General features: G+C 36.1%; 1 long non-coding RNA gene across 1 annotated transcript; it reads left to right on the plus strand.

Moving 5' to 3' along the window:
- The first annotated feature begins 11,989 nt into the window (after window positions 1-11,989).
- On the plus strand, window positions 11,990-17,461 carry LOC127497399 (uncharacterized). Its single transcript, XR_007925536.1, has 3 exons — window positions 11,990-14,418; window positions 17,163-17,251; window positions 17,383-17,461. It is a non-coding gene; the product is annotated as an uncharacterized LOC127497399 (long non-coding RNA).
- The last annotated feature ends 1,182 nt before the right edge of the window (window positions 17,462-18,643 follow it).

Consider the following 18,643-nt stretch of genomic DNA (forward strand, 5'->3'; position numbering starts at 1 on the left):
TTTCAACATGTTATTTTAGTTTCATTGAGATACTATTATAGTTTTTATTCATATTTTGAATTAATATGCATTTTTCCATTTTAATTTTAAAGTTTGTGTGGAAGCTTGTTTCCGCCACTAAATTAAAAAAAAAACTTTTTATTTCACAATTCTGACTTTTTTCCTCAGAATTGTGAGTTTATATCTTGCAATTCTGCTTTTATAAAATGCAAATGCGAGTTATAAAGTCTGAATTCTGAGAAAAAACGTCAGTCTTTTTTCCCTCACAACTGGACATTATAAACAAGCAATTGTGAGTTTATATCTTAATTTCTGAGAAAAAAAGTCACAACTGCAAGATATAAAGTCAGAATATCACGCAATTCTGACATTGTAACTCGCAATTCTGACTTTATATCTCACAATTCCGACTTTATGTCACGCAATTCTGACTATATATAACGCAATTCTGACTTTATATCTCGCAATTCTGACTTTATATCTCGCAATTCTGACTTTATAACTCACAATTCTGATTTTATATCTCGCAGTTCTGACTTTATAACTCGCAATTCTGACTTTATATCATGCAATTCTGACTTTATATCATGCAATTCTGACTTTATATTATGCAATTCAGACTTTATGATTCACAATTCTGACTTTATATCTAACAGTTCTGACTTTATAACTCACAATTCTGACTTTATATCACGCAATTCCGACTTTATATCACGCAATTCAGACTCTATGATTCACAGTTCTGACTTTATTTCTCGCAATTCTGACTTTATATCACGCAATTCCGACTTTATATCACGCAATTCAGACTCTATGATTCACAATTCTGACTTTATTTCTCGCAATTCTGACTTTATACCACGCAATTGTGAGTTTATATCTAGCAATTCTAAAAAAAAAAAGTCAGAATTGTGAGATATAAACTCGCAATTACCTTTTTTTTTATTTCATATGGGAAACAAGTTTCCATAAGTTTTAGCAATTTTGTTTGTATTTTTGTCTTTTTTTTTAGTTTTAGTTATTTTAGTGCAACAAGTTGAACAAAATGAAAATGAGAAATGTTGCCTTGTTGCCTTGAGAAATGTTGCCAAGTTTTTTATATTTTATTTTATTTCAGTCAAAGTTTATTATATTTCAGTCAAAGTTTATTATATTTATATATCTGTTTATAAGTAACAAAAATATTTAAAAAATTTAAATATTTTTAGTTTTAATTAACTCTAATAACTCTGCTAATACATTATTAAAATCAAAAGTTGTATTTGGCATTATTTAATGGACCTGAATAACAATGAACAGTTGTATTTTTATAAACTAATGTCAACAAAGTTTAATAAATACTGTAACAAATGAATTTCTCATTATTGGTTCATTTTAGTTAATGCATTAACTAACATTAACTAATGGGTCCTTATTGTAAAGTGACCAACCAAAAATCTATCTACACACCAAAAACAAGACCTGAAGTTCAGGTAAAACAATAGTACTTTCATTTATTTGAACCAGGTTGATCACTAAACCAGAGAAAACTTCTTGTTTCCCAGTTATCCTGGTATGGGTCGCCGATTACATATGGCATCACAACGCTGTTTCCAGCAGGAAAAGGCGGAACACGTGGAGTTTGGTCCAGTTCTCTGATCTCAGATCCAGACAAACACAAAGGCTCCATTGATCGAAGCCAAAGAAAAAAGTAAGTCTTAAACCCATAATTTTGAAAATCTGTCAATATATCTGAACGCAAGCAGCAGCTGGCCTTGAGCAAAACTGCGAGCATCTGCTGGCTTCCCCTCGTGAGATCCGATCTTCAAGTCTGGCGTCAAACTTACTTTCCGGATCGCCCCTTTGAACTCAGATCCAGAGAGGTGTGCGCACGTCCTCTGTGCCGAATCAAAATCAGATCCGTTTTGACAGCGTTCTGGAATATTCACTTGAGAAATCAGTGTGCTGTTCCAGCTGAGGTGATCACGTGACACAAGCAGCCTCAATCCCGCTGAGATATTCTGCTCTATCCAGTGTGTGTTTGTGCACATGTTTGAGACTTATATTCTCTTCAGCTTGACATGGAGCCTTTGGCCTTCATTTATTCAAAGCTATTATTGCACAGAAAACAAAATATGTTAGAAATGCAGAAAATGGGTGACATTAAGAAATTAGTAGTATTTATGCATCAGAATTAATGCATATTTTATAATTGATCAAAGACAATATGATAAAAGGCACCTATATATGTGTGTGTGCAAAAGTCTTAGGCCACCATTAGATGCTGTTTTAGAAATGGTATAATGACCATATATAATTATTTCTCAGTGTTTTTTATTAGAATATAACCAGAAAATACAGGAAATTTGTATGTAGCATTAAAAAATGACTTCTATAGGACTTCTATAGACAATGGAAGTCCAGGAGGTCACACTAAATACTGATTTTTGCTTAAAGAAGGCATTTTGTTATTAATTTTTTTACATTTTGTGGACATTTTGTGTATTTTGGGTACAAAACTACAATAAAAACAGTAATATTGTGAAATATTATTACAATTTAGCTGTTTTCTATTTGAATATAATTTCAAATGTAATTTATTCCATTGAAGCAAAGCTGAATTTCCAGCATCATTACTCCAATCTTCAGTGTCACATGATCCTTCAGAAAAAAGAAACATTTCTTTTTATTATCAATGTTGAAAAACAGTATTTGCTACAGTGCTATCTTAAATATGCTGCCTGCTTTTTGACACATCTGTAGCGCACATCTGATGCTGTCTAGGCAGTTCACTGGGTTTTGGAACAGAGCACCTATTTAGGGGCCTTTATTGTCTTTCATCTCAAGGCCCCTAAAAATCCATGATTATGTAATCTCTGTCCATGTTTACTGAAAACAGCGGCTGCAGTCTCTGAATCCTCCCCTACCGGTCTTTAAAAGACTATTAAACTAAAGGACTTGCATCACTCACATCAGATGATCATGCAATGCCATTTAAATCCTGTATTAAGCTGCAAGTTACCGGCCAACTGGCGATCATGATTTATTTACTCACCGAAGGCGGTTTTTACTCACTTTGGCATTGGCGAGTGTTAATGTTGGACCCTGTGAACATTCAGGAATGTCAAGGTTTGACTGTGAGCCCAAAATTATGATAATGATTCCAAATGTTTGCTATTATTGTACTAAAGAGACCCGCTGATATGTCTGCGTAGGTTCACGTTTGATTTTTGGGATTGGGAATAACAGTCAGTCACATATCTGAAACGGGACACCCAACACCCGAAATCAAACTGTCAAACTTCATCCGAACGCACTTGGCAGTGAATATACACTTTATGATGAACACATGGCAGGCGTTGAGGAATATGATCTGTCTCATACAGCACAGACGCCTGTAGTTCCTGTAGATCCCCTTGTTCGGCCTTTCCATCGTTCACAAAAGTTAGTTTTGGACTGAATCTTTAGTTTTGTGAGAAGAAATAAAAAACGTAGATGGTCAGCTGTTTTCAAAACTGTACGCGTTTCAGCATTGGGCTTTGGAGTCCTTCTTTACTTTCTTGTTTGTGTGATATCACAATCTTAAAACATAATGAGATATGCAGAAAGAAACCTTCCTGGGGCTCTAACAGTATAGAATATGGTGATTGCAACACCAAGGTCATGGGTTCGATTCCCAGGGAATGCATGAACTAATCAAATGTATACTATGAATGCAATGTAAGTCACTTTGGATAAAAGCATCTGCCAAATGCGTAAATGTAAATGTTATCCACTACAATATCATGCACATGCCATTAATACGTTTCAGTGTTTGATTTTAAGAAGGATTTTTTTTTTTTTTACTTCTATGATTAATAATTTTGGTTCAGTGTTCGGTCTAAAAGCATCTGGCCTACAGCATTAGTTATTGCATTCAGTTGCACTATGTTCGATTACAGTAGTCTGTCTGTGGTTCGCCACATTCAATATCTACTAGTTCAAACACTTTCCTTGAAGCAAATTAACACTTCCACTGTCTGCTGGGAAAATATCATACAGGCTGCAGCATGGGTGTAAATGCACCAAAACATGCCTCTTTTTGCTTCAGGTGTCACGTCCCAAGAAACAGAATATAGATCCATCCATCGTGCATTTCAACAAAAGATCCTCTGTATCTCTTATTCCCTGTTGTTGTCGGTGAAATTTGATCCAGGATTGGCTGATATTCGCAGACAGCTGGACTCTTACAGGGAGTCTAGTTCTCCTCGCTGATCAAAGTCTTAAAGTCTTAAAGATACTCAAGCCATGATTTCATCCAGAGTCCCACCGCAATCTGACTCCGTCTCCGTGTAAATTATGAACACATGCAAAACCTAAAAGCCAAAAATGGAACAATAATAGTGTCAAAATGCTGTTGTTTGTACACTTTTGAGGGAATGTAAACTAAAAAATGGCAGAACAGGTTTTGTCAGGCGCTTCATATATAGAACCTTTTAGACCTCCATTTTAAAGATTTAGTTTTAATTAGTTATTTAATTATTTTTATTTTAATAAAATTTTATAAATTAAACATCTCATAAACATAGGCTACTTTATCATTAGAAAAAAATTGAAATAACCTGTTAAACATGAAAGTATTATGCAATCATTTAAGACATTTCTCCTTATATAGAACCTTTTTGCCATTAAAAGGTTAGTTCACCCAAAACTGAAAATTCTGTCATTAATTACTCACCCTCATGTCATTCCAGAACACAAATTAAGATATTTTTGATGAAATCCGATGGCTCAGTGAGGCCTCTATTGCCAGCAATGTCACTGAACCTCTCAAGATCCAGAAAGGTTCTAAAGACATATTTAAAACAGTTCATGTGACTACAGTGGTTCAACCTTAATATTATAAAGTGACGAGAATACTTTTTGTGCAAAAAAAATACAAAATAATGACTTTTCAACAATATCTAGTGACAGCCGATTTCAAAACACTGCTTCGAAGCTTTACGAATCTTTTGTTTTATGTCAGTTGTTCGGATTGCGTAAACGGAACCTCGTTCACTGAATTCACGTGACTTTGGTGCTCCGAATCACTGATTCGAAACAAAAGATGGCCTCACTGAGCCATCAGATTTCATCAAAAATATCTTAATTTGTGTTCTGAAGATGAACATCTTACAGGTGTAGAACGACATGAGGGTGAGTAATTAATGACATTGAGTCAAGAACCCTAGTGTTCTATATAGAATCCCACTGAACCTTATATGGTTGCCAGAACTTTAATGTAAAAAATATGGTAGCAACATTTTAAGTTTTACAGATTGAACTTAAATTTACAGTAAAAAATGTATGTTTCATTAACTGAAATAATGTTAATGAAAAGTAATAAAAAAATTCAGTTTCAGTGACTGGATACTGCGTTTACGTGTGGACAAACGGCCAAACGGCATAGAAAAATCTGCGGTTTTGAAAATGCCTGTGTTCGTGTGGACAGGGCCTCAGTCTCTCCATCAGTGTCCGACTCCGGTTTGAACAATGTAAGGCTGAACACCGTTACTGACAATCCTCATTTTGGCTGCGTGAGATTCTCCAGTTTTGTTGTTGTTGAGCAACCGAAATGTTCTTAGAACATACTTTTGTTAGCTGGGTAACAGGTTTTCATTTTCAGCCTGTTTTTGGAGAATGATCGCTATTTTCAGATAGTCTCTGACTATAGAGCACAATTTCTGCTTTCAGGCCTTTTTGTGCTTGAGATTTTGCCTCATATTGTGTTTTATCAGCAGACGTATATCTAGGTCAGCCGATGTTTTCAGTGCCGTGGGTCAGAACTATCTAAAATCCAGCTGTTGTCCAATTTTAGATTTTTTTCTTTTCGGTTTGTAAAGTTTTAACCTCTAAGCAAGTCATTTTATGGGTGATTTGGTTGGTTGTGTTGTTGCCCTGGGTGAAGGAGTTATAATAAATCTCTTTTGGTCTGAAGGCAGAAAATGTGAGGGCTTCAGCCCAGAAAGACATGATTGGTTATACTTGAAGTTTAATCTCGGCTTGGAAGAGACCGCCCCACTGTTTTGGGTAAACATCCCCAGAATTCAGATCTCCGCAGGGGGAAAAACTGGGTTCACAACAGAGGTAAGACAAATTCTGTGAGGCATTTGGAGAAAACTAATGAGACGAGAGTCTGGGATCCTGCAGAGAGCCCAATATAATCAAAGAGGTAAAGCGAGTTCTTCGCATTGTGTTGAAGGGTTGTAATGAGCAGACACGGCTGTGTTTTCCAAAAACAAACCCAAAGACTTTCCTGATTTATACACTACACATACAGTAGCTGTTTTGTTTTCCAGATGAATTCTGTTTACTAAATTTAATCTGAGAGAACAAAGGCGATGATTAAAACTTCTGCCGTCTCTTCCCATGACACTCGTTATGTGCTAACTCTCTTAGTATGCCTTTAAATGTTAATGCAGTAAGATGTGCTACATAAGCACTGCAAATGTAAACCATAATGTGACCGGCCAATCATATCCTGCCTAGTTTTACAGCATCTTTTTAGGGGTTTATCACATTTTTGACCTTTAAATTGGAGGCCGCATACCAAAAAAGCAATTCAGTTCTGTTAAACAGGTTTCAATATCCACTTAGAGAGACATGCACCTGCAAAAAGTCTGTAAATTATTTTTCTCGCAATTGTGACTTTTTATCACGCTTTTTTCTCAGAATTGTGAGATGTAAACTCACAATTGCAAGTTATAAAGTCAGAATTGCATGATATAAACTCGCAATTGTGTCTTTTCTCAGAATTGTGAATTTATATCTCGCAATTCTGATTTTATAACATGGAACTGCAAGTTTATGTGTCACAATTCTGAGAAAAAAACATATAATTTGACAAAATCTCTTAGTCGGCATGAACTGAAAATTCACCCAATCTTTTTTCTAAATGCATGTTATTGATCTTATTGTGAATTCAATTCATTTTAATTCAGTATATTTTAATAATCAGTATATTTTATTTACAGCTCTATATGTACTTATATTTAAATTCATTTAGATTTATATAAAATTTTTATGTCTTTGTATATGTCTATGTCTTCAAACCAAAAAGTGTTTTTGAGTGTCTCACTTGTGTCTCTTTATCTTCTCTTCAGGGTGTCCTTGTTGATTTCAGCTCCATTGTGTGCTGATCCTCCATTAGGACGTTCCATGTATCTTCTCCGTGGCCTGACTGGGTGTTGACGAGATGGTCTGTTGTAAATAAATGATGAGCAGATCTGTTTACAGACACGTACAAAAGCTTGAAGACATTCCCAGGGTGTAGGATGCCCTGCCCGCAGGCCTTCACCATTCATTCAACACCTTTTCTGTGAACAGGTTTGATGAATCCTCAAGGTGAGAATCAGATTTAGACATCCAAACAAGACCAGCAAACAATACTGAACTCTCAGGAGATGTGGAGCTCAGAGATTTTTAGACTATAAACATTTTTTGTATGACTGCTGATGTTACAGCATATAAATGCTCGCTGGTTAATTTCATTTGTCTACTAAAAATGTCAAAATGTGGACATACATGATCAGATCACTCTGACAGTTTTGTAATATTTTTCTGAACTTTAATGAGCAAATGTAATTTCCAACACAACTCATATCATCATGCATTCAGGGTTGGACATTGCATTTTAAATGTAATTTTTCATTAGTTTTTGGATTAAAATAATAATAATAAATAATAATAATTATTATATCCTCACATCTTTTGCACAATTTGACAAGATTACAACTTTGATTAAAAAAAAATATTTTCTTACTTAGTGTTTTTTTATCTTGCTTTCCAGTACAAATATATAAACATTCTTAATACATTTACTAGAGATAGAAAGTGACCTATCAAACTTATCAAAATTTTGTGATTTCATGCTTAAAATGGAAAAACTAATTTATTTTTCTGACCCCTTTGCCAGATATTTTTCTTATTTTAAGCATAAGCGCATTTAATTTTTGATAAATGTTTTAAAAAACAAGACCATTTTGCATCTCAAGTAAATGTATCTTGATTTAGATATTTATAAATACAAAAATACTGAGGAGGAAAATCACTTTTTGCAGTGATGACTAAAAATATTCTGTTCAAAAAATAATATTTTCCTTCTATTTTTCTTCACGTCTCTTATATCATCTCAAGCTGTTTGCTGACTCTCTCGTCTCTTTGGTGAATGAGGAAACTAACTTGACACATGTGAGATTGCTGAGGTCTTTTTCTCAGGAGAAACATCTGAGATGCAGGAGATTTAAGGAAAGTCTCTATTTCATTAACAGATTTTGACGCACCCTTGTTGTCATATAAAACAGCCCTGAACCACTGTCAGTGTTGATGAGAACATCATTGCATTTTATCAAGTGTGTAGCTGCATGTCTGAAAATACAATTTAAAAAAAGTTTTAAAAATGAAGAAATCAGATTTAATATGCTGCTGATTTTAGTCTTTTTAGTGTAATTATTAAGTGCACCTTAAAAAGAGAATTTATAAAAAGTTTGATTGTACCTAATGACATTTATATGTGTGACTTTAGTATCTTTGGGTTCTCTGTATCTTACTGTATTGGAGGCCAGCTAGTAAGAACTGTGCAGATATACCTTACTCCCTTTGCCACAAGAGGCGCACTAGCAACTGACGCTAGAGGCTGTGGTCTTTAGCCTCCTTGTTAGCGCACCCGCCTCCCACGCCAGTGACCTGGGTTCGAAGCCCGCTTGGAGCAGGTTGAGTAAGACCGGTTACATTTGGTGCCGACATTTACGTTCTCGCACAAACAATTGTGTTCACTCAAAAAACCATTGCGCTTGCTCGCAAAACATTTGCACTTTCTTGCAAAAATATTGCGTTCCTCCCAGAAACTTTGCATTCACTGGCAAAACATCTCTCACAAAATGATTGCTTTCCTTGAGAAATTTTTCCTCCCACCCCTTTATTTCCTTCACAAAAGTTTTGCAAACGAATTCAAAGTTTCTCAGGGGAATGCAAAAGTTTTGCGAGAGAACACAAAAGTATCGAAATATAATTTTTCCTGCCATCTCATTTTTTAACATCGCCACGTCCCTTTAGAGGCTCCGTAGTATCTTGACCACTTCTATCGAGTTTTTCACAGGTTATGTTGGATTGTTTTGTTCAGATCGCAGTGAAAACCCATTTCAGAGCTTTTAGATCTGACGACCTGTCAGGAAAACACACACGTATTACACACACACAATCAGATCATCTTTAGCAGAAATTTTACTTCTTATAAAGCGTTCTCAGGAAAGAAAGGAAAACCTTTGCTTATAGAGATAACCTGTTGGTTTCAGGCCTGAGAACACATTTGATTGAACTGCTGCAAGCCCATCTTGATAATGACGCTATCACTGTGCCGATTACCACTTTGTTCCTTACTACTGTTTCCTTCCTTCCGTTGCGGGAGAAGCAGATGAACTCCCAGGCTTTTCCGGTCAGCATTCCTCCCCAGTCTCCCAGCAGATTTTATTCATCTCTAATTTTCATAATTTCTGGAACAGTTTGGATCTGGATCCTTTCAATGCTAAAAAAATGAGCCTTAATATGAACCTTATTTTAGGGCAGTTTGCTGAAAGGCATCTTTGTTAGCTAAAGAAATGCACAGTGTCATATTTCTTAAGTTGAGTTTAGTCATTTTCCATCTAGGTGCCCATATTTGTTTGACTAGTTCTTTGTTTTGCTCACTTTGCAATGAAACCTTTAAATTGAAGGTGAGGCTTCATGAAAATACACTTTATTTTATTTACACCATCAGTCAGTCTGTTCGGCGTGTAACAGTAAAGCACATATGAGATTATTTGGGGCACGTTCAAATCTGATGCATATCTGATATCTGACTTAAATCTAAACACTAAAATCAGGATTTTTCGTCATTGTTAAATAGCTCGGGCTCAGGTAATATTAGTTCATGCATGTCATGTTACAGTGATAAAGAGGCATTGACATTATGACCGCCTAATATTGTGTTGGTCCCCCTTTTGCTGCCAAAACAGCTCTGACCTGTCGAGGCATGGACTCCACTAGACCCCTGAAGGTGTGCTGTGGTATCTGACACCAAGATGTTAGCAGCAGATCCTTTAAGTCCTGTAAGTTGTGAGGTGGGGCCTCCATGGATCGGACTTGTTTGTTCAGCACATCCCACAGATGCTCGATTGAATTTTAGATCTGGGGAATTTGGAGGCCAAGTCAACACCTCAAACTCGTTGTTGTGCTCCTAAAACCATTCCTGAACCATTTTTGCTTTGTGGCAGGGTGCATAATCCTGCTGAAAGAGGCCACAGCCACCAGCGAATACCGTTTCCATGAAAGGTGGTACGTGTCAAAGTAACTTCCACATGGATGGCAGGAAGGTTTCCCAGCAGAACATTGCCCAAAGCATCACACTGCCTCCGGCTTGCCTTCTACCCACAGTGCATCCTGGTGCCATGTGTTCCCGAGGTAAGTGACACACACGCACCCGGCCATCCACGTGATGTAAAAGAAAACGTGATTCATCAGACCAGGCCACCTTCTTCCATTGCTCCGTGGTCCAGTTCTGATGCTCACGTGCCCACTGTTGGCACTTTGGGCGGTGGACAGAGGTCAGCATGGACACCCTGACTGGTCTGCAGCTATGCAGCTTCATACGCAACAAACTGTGATGCACTGTGTATTCTGACACATTTCTATCAGAACCAGCATTAACTTCTTGAGCAATTTGAGCTTCAGTAGCTCGTCTGTTGGATCGGACCACACGGGCCAGCCTTCGCTCCCCACGTGCATCAATGAGCCTTGGCCGCCCATGACCCTGTCGCCGGTTTACCACTGTTCCTTCCTTGGACCACTTTTGATAGATACTGACCACTGCAGACCAGGAACACCCCACAAGAGCTGCAGTTTTGGAGATGCTCTGACCCAGTTGTCTAGCCATTACAGTTTGCGCCTTGTTAAACTCGCTCAAATCCTTACGCTTGCCCATTTTTCCTGCTTCTAACACAACAACTTTTAGGACAAAATGTTCACTTGCTGCCTAATATATCCCACCCACTAACAGGTGCCGTGATGAAGAGATAATCAGTGTTATTCACTTCACCTGTCAGTGCTCATAATGTTTTGCCTGATCGGTGTATATTTATATATATATATATATGATGTGAGGAATATTCCATATGCGTGTCATCACACGGCCTCCCATATCAACTTCTGATGTTTGTCAAAAAACAAGAATCACAACATCTATTCTTTAACAATCTGTATGTCTTACATTTGAATCGCTCGCATTGCATCAGCAAATGTCAGATTTTCATTCTTAAACCATGTATTATTTCAATTCCCAGTAAAGTTACCAACAAACAACTGAAAAACTGCTACATTTTAATTCTTTACACCAAAGACAATCTTTACTCCTATTTGATGCTTGATGAGTGTTTATTTTGGCTGTACAACACATGCTTGCCTAAAAGATGACAAAATGACGAGCAATTCAATCATTTCACAACCACTAAAAGACAAACGCTGGATTAAACTGGACTGAATCCACGTGAGATCTGCCAGCAAGCGAGCACCATCCTCGTCGTCATTCATTTACATTTTCTCTTGGTACAGAGATCAAAGCAGAACGGGGGTCATAGGGCAGGAGATGCCTGGAATCAGCGTTTACACTGAAAACGGCTCGGCCTCTTTCTCATCCAAAACTTCTTCCCACTGGCGCTCACTCAACCTCTCAAATGCAGATCAGAGGAAACGAGTTTATGTCCTGCTTTGGCTGGAGAAATATGAAATGGCTTTTTCATTTTTCTCGGAATCATTATGGGGAAATATCACAGCCAAAGGCAGCGAATAAATACAGCCGCGGCCGGGCTGATAACAGTCGACTGGAGAGATGAAAAAGAGCCGTTCATTAAATTATGGGAATTACTGGAAAGAATCAAATATCCAGTGAGATCAGTGAAACACCGAGGATCTGTTCTCAAACATAGTGAGCTGCATTTTAAGACATTGAATGCATAATTCTAAGATGCATAATTCAAATGCATATTTCTATTTGGCTGCTTGCCAATGCCAAAGTCTGTTGAAACCAATTGTGCTTCTCTGAGGAGTTCTGTTTGTTTGACACATGGACAGCGATCATTTTGGTGTTAAAATAAATATGACCAGTTCATGCATTTCCTGGAACTCAAACCATTGAATGTTATTTCTTATGGTAGTTGATTGAACAAATTCTTTATCGGACCATCACAATACTGTGATTCGAACATCCCTGAGACATTTTGAGTGTGTGTTGTGCTTCTTGAGCGTTGTGTTTGATCCGTACCATGACTTGAAGAGCGTTGCGAGCAATGAGCCGTATTACAGATGCCCTAAAGGTGTGTTTAGAATGTGCATGTTTATACATATGTGCGCATGCATGATTGCGAGCATAAGTTTGTCTGCACGCTTTCCTGCATTTATAGCCTGCGCGTATTCCCGTCTCTCACCTCGCATGCGTGATTCCAACAGATGGAATTGGTTTCATACAGCTGGCACGTCCCCAGGCCAAAGCAATTATGAATTATAAACAAGCTTTGCAGAAAACCACACACACATTTCCTCTTCATTCATTCCTTCTTCTTCTCTATTTTTCTGTCTATCGATCACACACATGCAGATGATGTGTAAATTTAAACGAGCTCAGATCATTTTTTCAAACCACCAGCTCTTGACAGAAAACACAAACCCAGAGGAAAATGTTATTGCTCAGTTGTTGCTCTTTCATTGCTTAGGAGAGCTAATGAATGCTTCCATTATGCTTCGTTAAAGGATCAACTTCAGCTGGATTGATGTTTCATTCATTCATGCTTGTGAGAAAATACCGCAGGAGCCAAAGGAAAATAAAAACAGTATGAAATAAAATTCTGGACATCACAATCACAATAAGGCATTATGGGTCACACCTGACAAATTGACGAATATCTGCCAAAGAGTTTGCTGAATCAAAATTATTTTTTGGTCAGAATTTTATGACGCTCAGAACAGGGTTATTATCATTAACTAAAATTAAAACCATAAAGTAAAAAACAAAAAAAACATTTTCATTACTTGAAATAAAATAAATGTGAACAGAAATAAATAAATAAATAAATAAATAAACACAAACTTATTTTATTTTAAATAAACTAAAACAAATAAATAAAAATTATTAATAAAACTATATAGACATTTAAAAAATGACAAAACCTTTACGTAAAATTAAAGTGAAAATAGGCTATAAAAATAAAATTGAATTCTAGATATTAAAGTCCCCCTGTAGTCAATAATTTTATCTCTTAAAACTCACCAAAATGACATATTTAAATGTTTTTCCTGTGAAAAAAAATTCTTCACGCCTTAAAATAGCTTGAATGTAACTCTACACCCTTGCTTCACCCCCCGCCTCCACTCACTCACACCAGCTCAGAGATCCACTCGGTCAACTTACTGAGGTAAACGCTGCACAATGGTATCGCTTTTTACAACGTCGGACATATAACTGTAATTAATATGATTAGCCTTTTGCTTGACTACGTTGTCAAACAGCTAATAATGTGTTGCTAATGTTACAAGACTCCCTTGCTTCAAAGCGGTCATTGTTAATGATATGCTAAAGTCCGCCGGCATGTTGACGTGATTGGTTACAAGGTAGTTTGTGATGTAAGAAACACCAGTGATTTCAACCGCAAGCATATAAACTGAAAGCATATTAAAAACACCACAAAGACATATAAACAACATTAAAAACTTGATTTTCACCACAGGGGGACCTTAACAAAAACCATAGTAGTATATCAATGATATGAAAATAACACTGGCTCAGAATTAATATTAGGTTTCCGAATTTCGATTGGCTGCTGGCAGCCATTTTTATTGATGTCTCATTGTTGGACAATGGAGTTTGATGGGTTTTTTTTATTTATTTACTGTATTGCGCCCCCTAATGGTGGAGTTTGGCCATTTTTGCAATGCATTCTTAGAATATCCTGCTGTCCCACGTTTCTTTAGGTTTGAACTTTGTGTTGAGAAGATGTAGGTAGTTTTGTGGCTGATATTTGTGAAACAGTTTGAATCAAAATCAGTTTGATAACTCTTTATCTCAGGAGAAACATCTGAAAGCTGGAGACTTCAGCAAAGTCTATTGAATCTTGCTGTCTAGAAACAATTGAAAGATTGATTAGATCTCATTTGTATTTTATTCTCACCCTGACAGACAGAGAGAAAAAGAGATCAAAATGAGAGGAATTGAATCTTGGTTAAGTTCATGACCTCCTGAGTGATTTACGGCATGTCCTGGAGTTCATCGGCCGCGTTTGGCTCCAACTCTACACAACTCCAGATCTTCATTCATCAGGGGAGCACGGCAGGAGCGCGGGCCGACGTTCCTGACATCCTCATCTCTCCTTTTCCTCTTTGTTCCCCATCTGGTGTAGCGTGAGTGCCAAGAGACTGACATTTACAGAAACGCCCTGCATTTTACACCAGCTCTGATAAAACACACAGGAGTAGTGTTGGCCGAATCCATTGACTCTGTGAACGTTTTACACGTCAACTAATTCCAGGATCAAATCTTGTTGCACATGCATAAAGAGCAAAAACACTTAGTTTTGGCATCTGATTTGGGCCAGATTCTAATGTGGTTTTAAACCCGACACATATCTTGGGTTAGTTCACCCAAAAATGAAAATTACCCCATGATTTACTCACCCTCAGGCCGTCATAGGTGTATATGACTTTCTTCTTTCAGACGAATACAATCGGAGTTATATTTAATAATATCCTGGCTCTTCCAAGCTTTATAATGGCAGTGAATAAAGGCCTTCTGAAGTGAAGTGATGCGTTTGTGTAAGAAAAATATACATATTTAAAACTTTAAAAGCTAAAATAACTAGCTTCCAGCAGACGGCCATACGCACGTCGACTTACGCCTGACGCTCTCCTCTGCGCTTCCACATTCATCATTATGTCATGTGTCGGGTCAGAGGTTACTCTTTCGCCGTAAATCGATGCGTACGGCCGTCTTGTCTGAAGCTAGTTATTGTTGTTTTAAAGTTTTAAATATCAATATTTTTCTTACACAAACACATCATTTTGCTTCAGAAGGCCTTTATTAACCCCCCAGAGCCATGTGGATATCTTTTATGATGGATGGTTGCACTTATTTGGGCTTCAAAACCTCATCCTCTATTTACTACCATTATAAAGCTTGGAAGAGCCAGGACATTATTTAATATAACTCCGATTGTGTTCGTCTGAAAGAAGAAAGTCATATACACCTAGGATGGCTTGAGGGTGAGTAAATCATGGGGTAATTCTCATTTTTGGGGGAACTAACCCTTTAAAGGTCAGAGTGATTAATATTTTATGTATTGTTGTTTATTGTAAATACATTAAATAATTATAAATAATATTTATATATAAGTATTAATAATAATTATTATTGATATTATTACTCCATAATAATAATACATATTTTTATCAAATTTATTTAAAAGAAGAGAAGTAACAATATAATAAGGCATTACAAAATACAACAAAACTGTTGTATATATATAAATTTGTATATATATATATATAAAAAATATATATCAATTATTTCCTACATTAGGGGTTCCATAACAAAATATTTGCTTAAAGTAATCTGTTTCTAAAAATCAGATTTATAGTACTCATACAGCACTTTAGTTTCATTTTTTGTTGTTTTTAAATGTGCTTTATAAATAAATAAAACTAAACTAAATATCCTTGAGATTTTAAGTTAATATTTCAATAATTTAACTACACATTTGCATGTTCATGCTTTTCTGATGGTGGTTAATATTTTATTTATAAATATTTTAAAATATTATATTTTATCTTTTTTAGTAAGTGTTTAAAGGATTAGTTCACTTCAGAATTAAACTTTCCTAACAGTTTACCCCCATGTCATCCAAGATGTTGTCTTTCTTTGTTCAGTTGAAAAGAAATGAAGGTTTTTGAGGAAAACATTCCAGGATTTTTCTCCATATAGTGGACTTCAACAGTTACCAACGGGTTGAAGGTCCAAATTGCAGTTTCGGTGCAGCTTCAAAGAGCTCTACATGATCCCAGACGAGGAATAAGAGTCTTATCTAGTGAAACAATCGTGTTTCTAACTACAAATTCTCGTCTTGCACTGCTCTGTGATGCTCCACGTATTACGTAATCACACTGGAAAGGTCACGCGTGACGTAGGCGAATGTACTGAACCAGTGTTTACAAAGCCAACGTGCAAAGACTAAGTCAAATGCACTTTACAAAAAAAAAGATAAAACAACTATGTCGGACGATTTTGAAGTTGGAGGAAGAAATGAGAGTTTTTCGCCCTACCGCGGTACTTCCGCCTACGTCACGCGTGACCTTTCCAACATGATTACGTAATGCGTGGCGCATCTCAGAGCGGTGCAAGACAAGCATTTGTGGTTAAAAAGTATATAAACTTTTATTTTTTTTAGAAAATGACTGATCGTTACTATAGATAAGACCCTTATTCCCCGTCTGAGATCATGTAGAGCACTTTGAAGCTGCACTGAAACTGACATTTGGACCTTCAACCCGTTAGTAACTGTTGAAGTCCACTATATGGAGAAAAATCCTGAAATGTTGTCCTCAAAAACCTTCATTTCTTTTCGACTGAAGAAAGAAATATTTGAACATCTTGGATGACATGGGGGTGAGTAAATCATCAGGAAATTTGAATTCTGAAGTGAACTAATCCTTTAACTCGGATTGGTTTTATCAACCAAGTTAATCGGTTAAAAAACAAAACCACATGCATTTTGCAGAAAAACATTGTTTTGGTTGTGCTTCGGCTCTGTGTGACTGTGCGGATGAATATGACCCTTTACAATAGACAATGCTTTACAATGAACTCTGTTAGAGCTACATATGGTAATTTATCTGTTCAATAAAATACCTTACTCACCCACTGACACCCTTTTATAACATTTCAAATCCCTCGCCATCTCTGAAAAGCCAAGCCAGTTTTTATTCGTTTTATTAGGAGCTGTCACATTCTCTTTTTGCCCGCAGACTCTCCTTTGTTTGGCATTTTTTTATTTTGAACAAAAAGTTACATAGTGTACCTTTTATTCATGTAAACACAGTCCGTTATAGTTACAGACTTTGAAAAGTGGTGCAGTAAATGTTGTGTTTTACAGAAAGAGGTGAAAGACAAGAAACATTCATACACTGTTGAACACAAGCCATCCATTTTCTGGTGGACTAAATATTCTCAAGTTGAACGCAAGTATGTATTTTTCATCTTCTCTTCTTGGAAGGGTTCACCACTGAAGTTTGGCACCGTTTTTGGTTTTGTGAGCTCAAAGAGAGTGGAAGACTAACATGACATTTCAACATGTTCTTAATGTTTTCCATCAGTCAAGGCAAATGAGGAGATCAGTGGCTTTTGGGTGGACCGTACATTCGGCCGGGTGTTTGAGATGGGCGCTGGATGGAGAGTGGGAGGTAATCACAAGGTGACGATGATTAGCTTTGAGTGTTGAGTTTGGATGGAGCTCCCATTTTTCTCTTATTGCAATCCAAACGTAGACCTACAACCACGATCTTGGTGTTAATAAATGCAGCGTCCGGACGACAGTGCCCGCAAGCCACTCAGCCACCAGACACAGGCCCCTTTCACCTGCCCTGCGGGACGTGCGATCTTTCCGACAGACAGAAAATAAACAGCAGCCTTGCAGGCGTTGAGAGACGGACAAATGGCCCTCCAAATTGAAAAGCAATGAAATAAATCTTGGCGCCTGCAGCAGCTTGAGCTCATTTGGACCTGAGAGGGTTTTGATTCATGCCAGCACTTTGGCAATACATTAGTATCCTGCCAGTGTGCTTCAGATTACTGTACACTCCAGCGCCTTCAAGTTATCGATTCATCCTGGAAAGCATATCTAGATTTGTATCGACCACATAGACATTGCATTTTTATCCAAAGCGACGTACATTGCATTGAAAGTATATATTTTATTAGTTCATAAATGCAAATGAATTTATAAATGCACTACAATTACATGGCAGTGTTATTTAAATATTATTTATATACTATTAATTTTTATTAATATTTTGATTTGACTTTTTTTATATCCTCAGTTTTAATTTGAATTTAATTGTTATTTGATTTTGTAATTTTTATTAGTTTTTGTTTTTAAAAAAATACTATTTAGTTTTATTTTTTAGTAATTTTGTTATGTGCTTTTGTCATCTTATTAGTTTTTTTTTTTTTTTTTTTTTTTTTAATATTACCATTTAGTTAATTTTTTAATAATTGTGTTATATGCCTTTGTTATTTCTAATATTGTTTAATTACTATTTAGGTTTAATTTATTTTTAGTTTTATTTTTTAGTAATTTTGTTATGTGCTTTTGTCATCTTATTAGGGTTTTTTTTTTTTTTTTAAATATTACTGTTTAGGTTTATTTTATTTTTAGATATTTTTTTTAAATAATTTTGTTATATGCCTTTTGTCTTTTTAAATACTTCTTAAATATTTTTAATTACTATTTAGGTTTAATTTTTTAATTTTTAATAATTTTGTTATATATTATTTTAATTTTGTCATATATATATATATATATATATATATTTTTTTTTTTTTTTTTTTTTTTTTTAAACAAAAATATTATTATTT

The sequence above is a fragment of the Ctenopharyngodon idella genome, chromosome 16 (genome assembly GCF_019924925.1).
Source record: "Ctenopharyngodon idella isolate HZGC_01 chromosome 16, HZGC01, whole genome shotgun sequence".
NCBI lineage: Eukaryota > Metazoa > Chordata > Actinopteri > Cypriniformes > Xenocyprididae > Ctenopharyngodon > Ctenopharyngodon idella.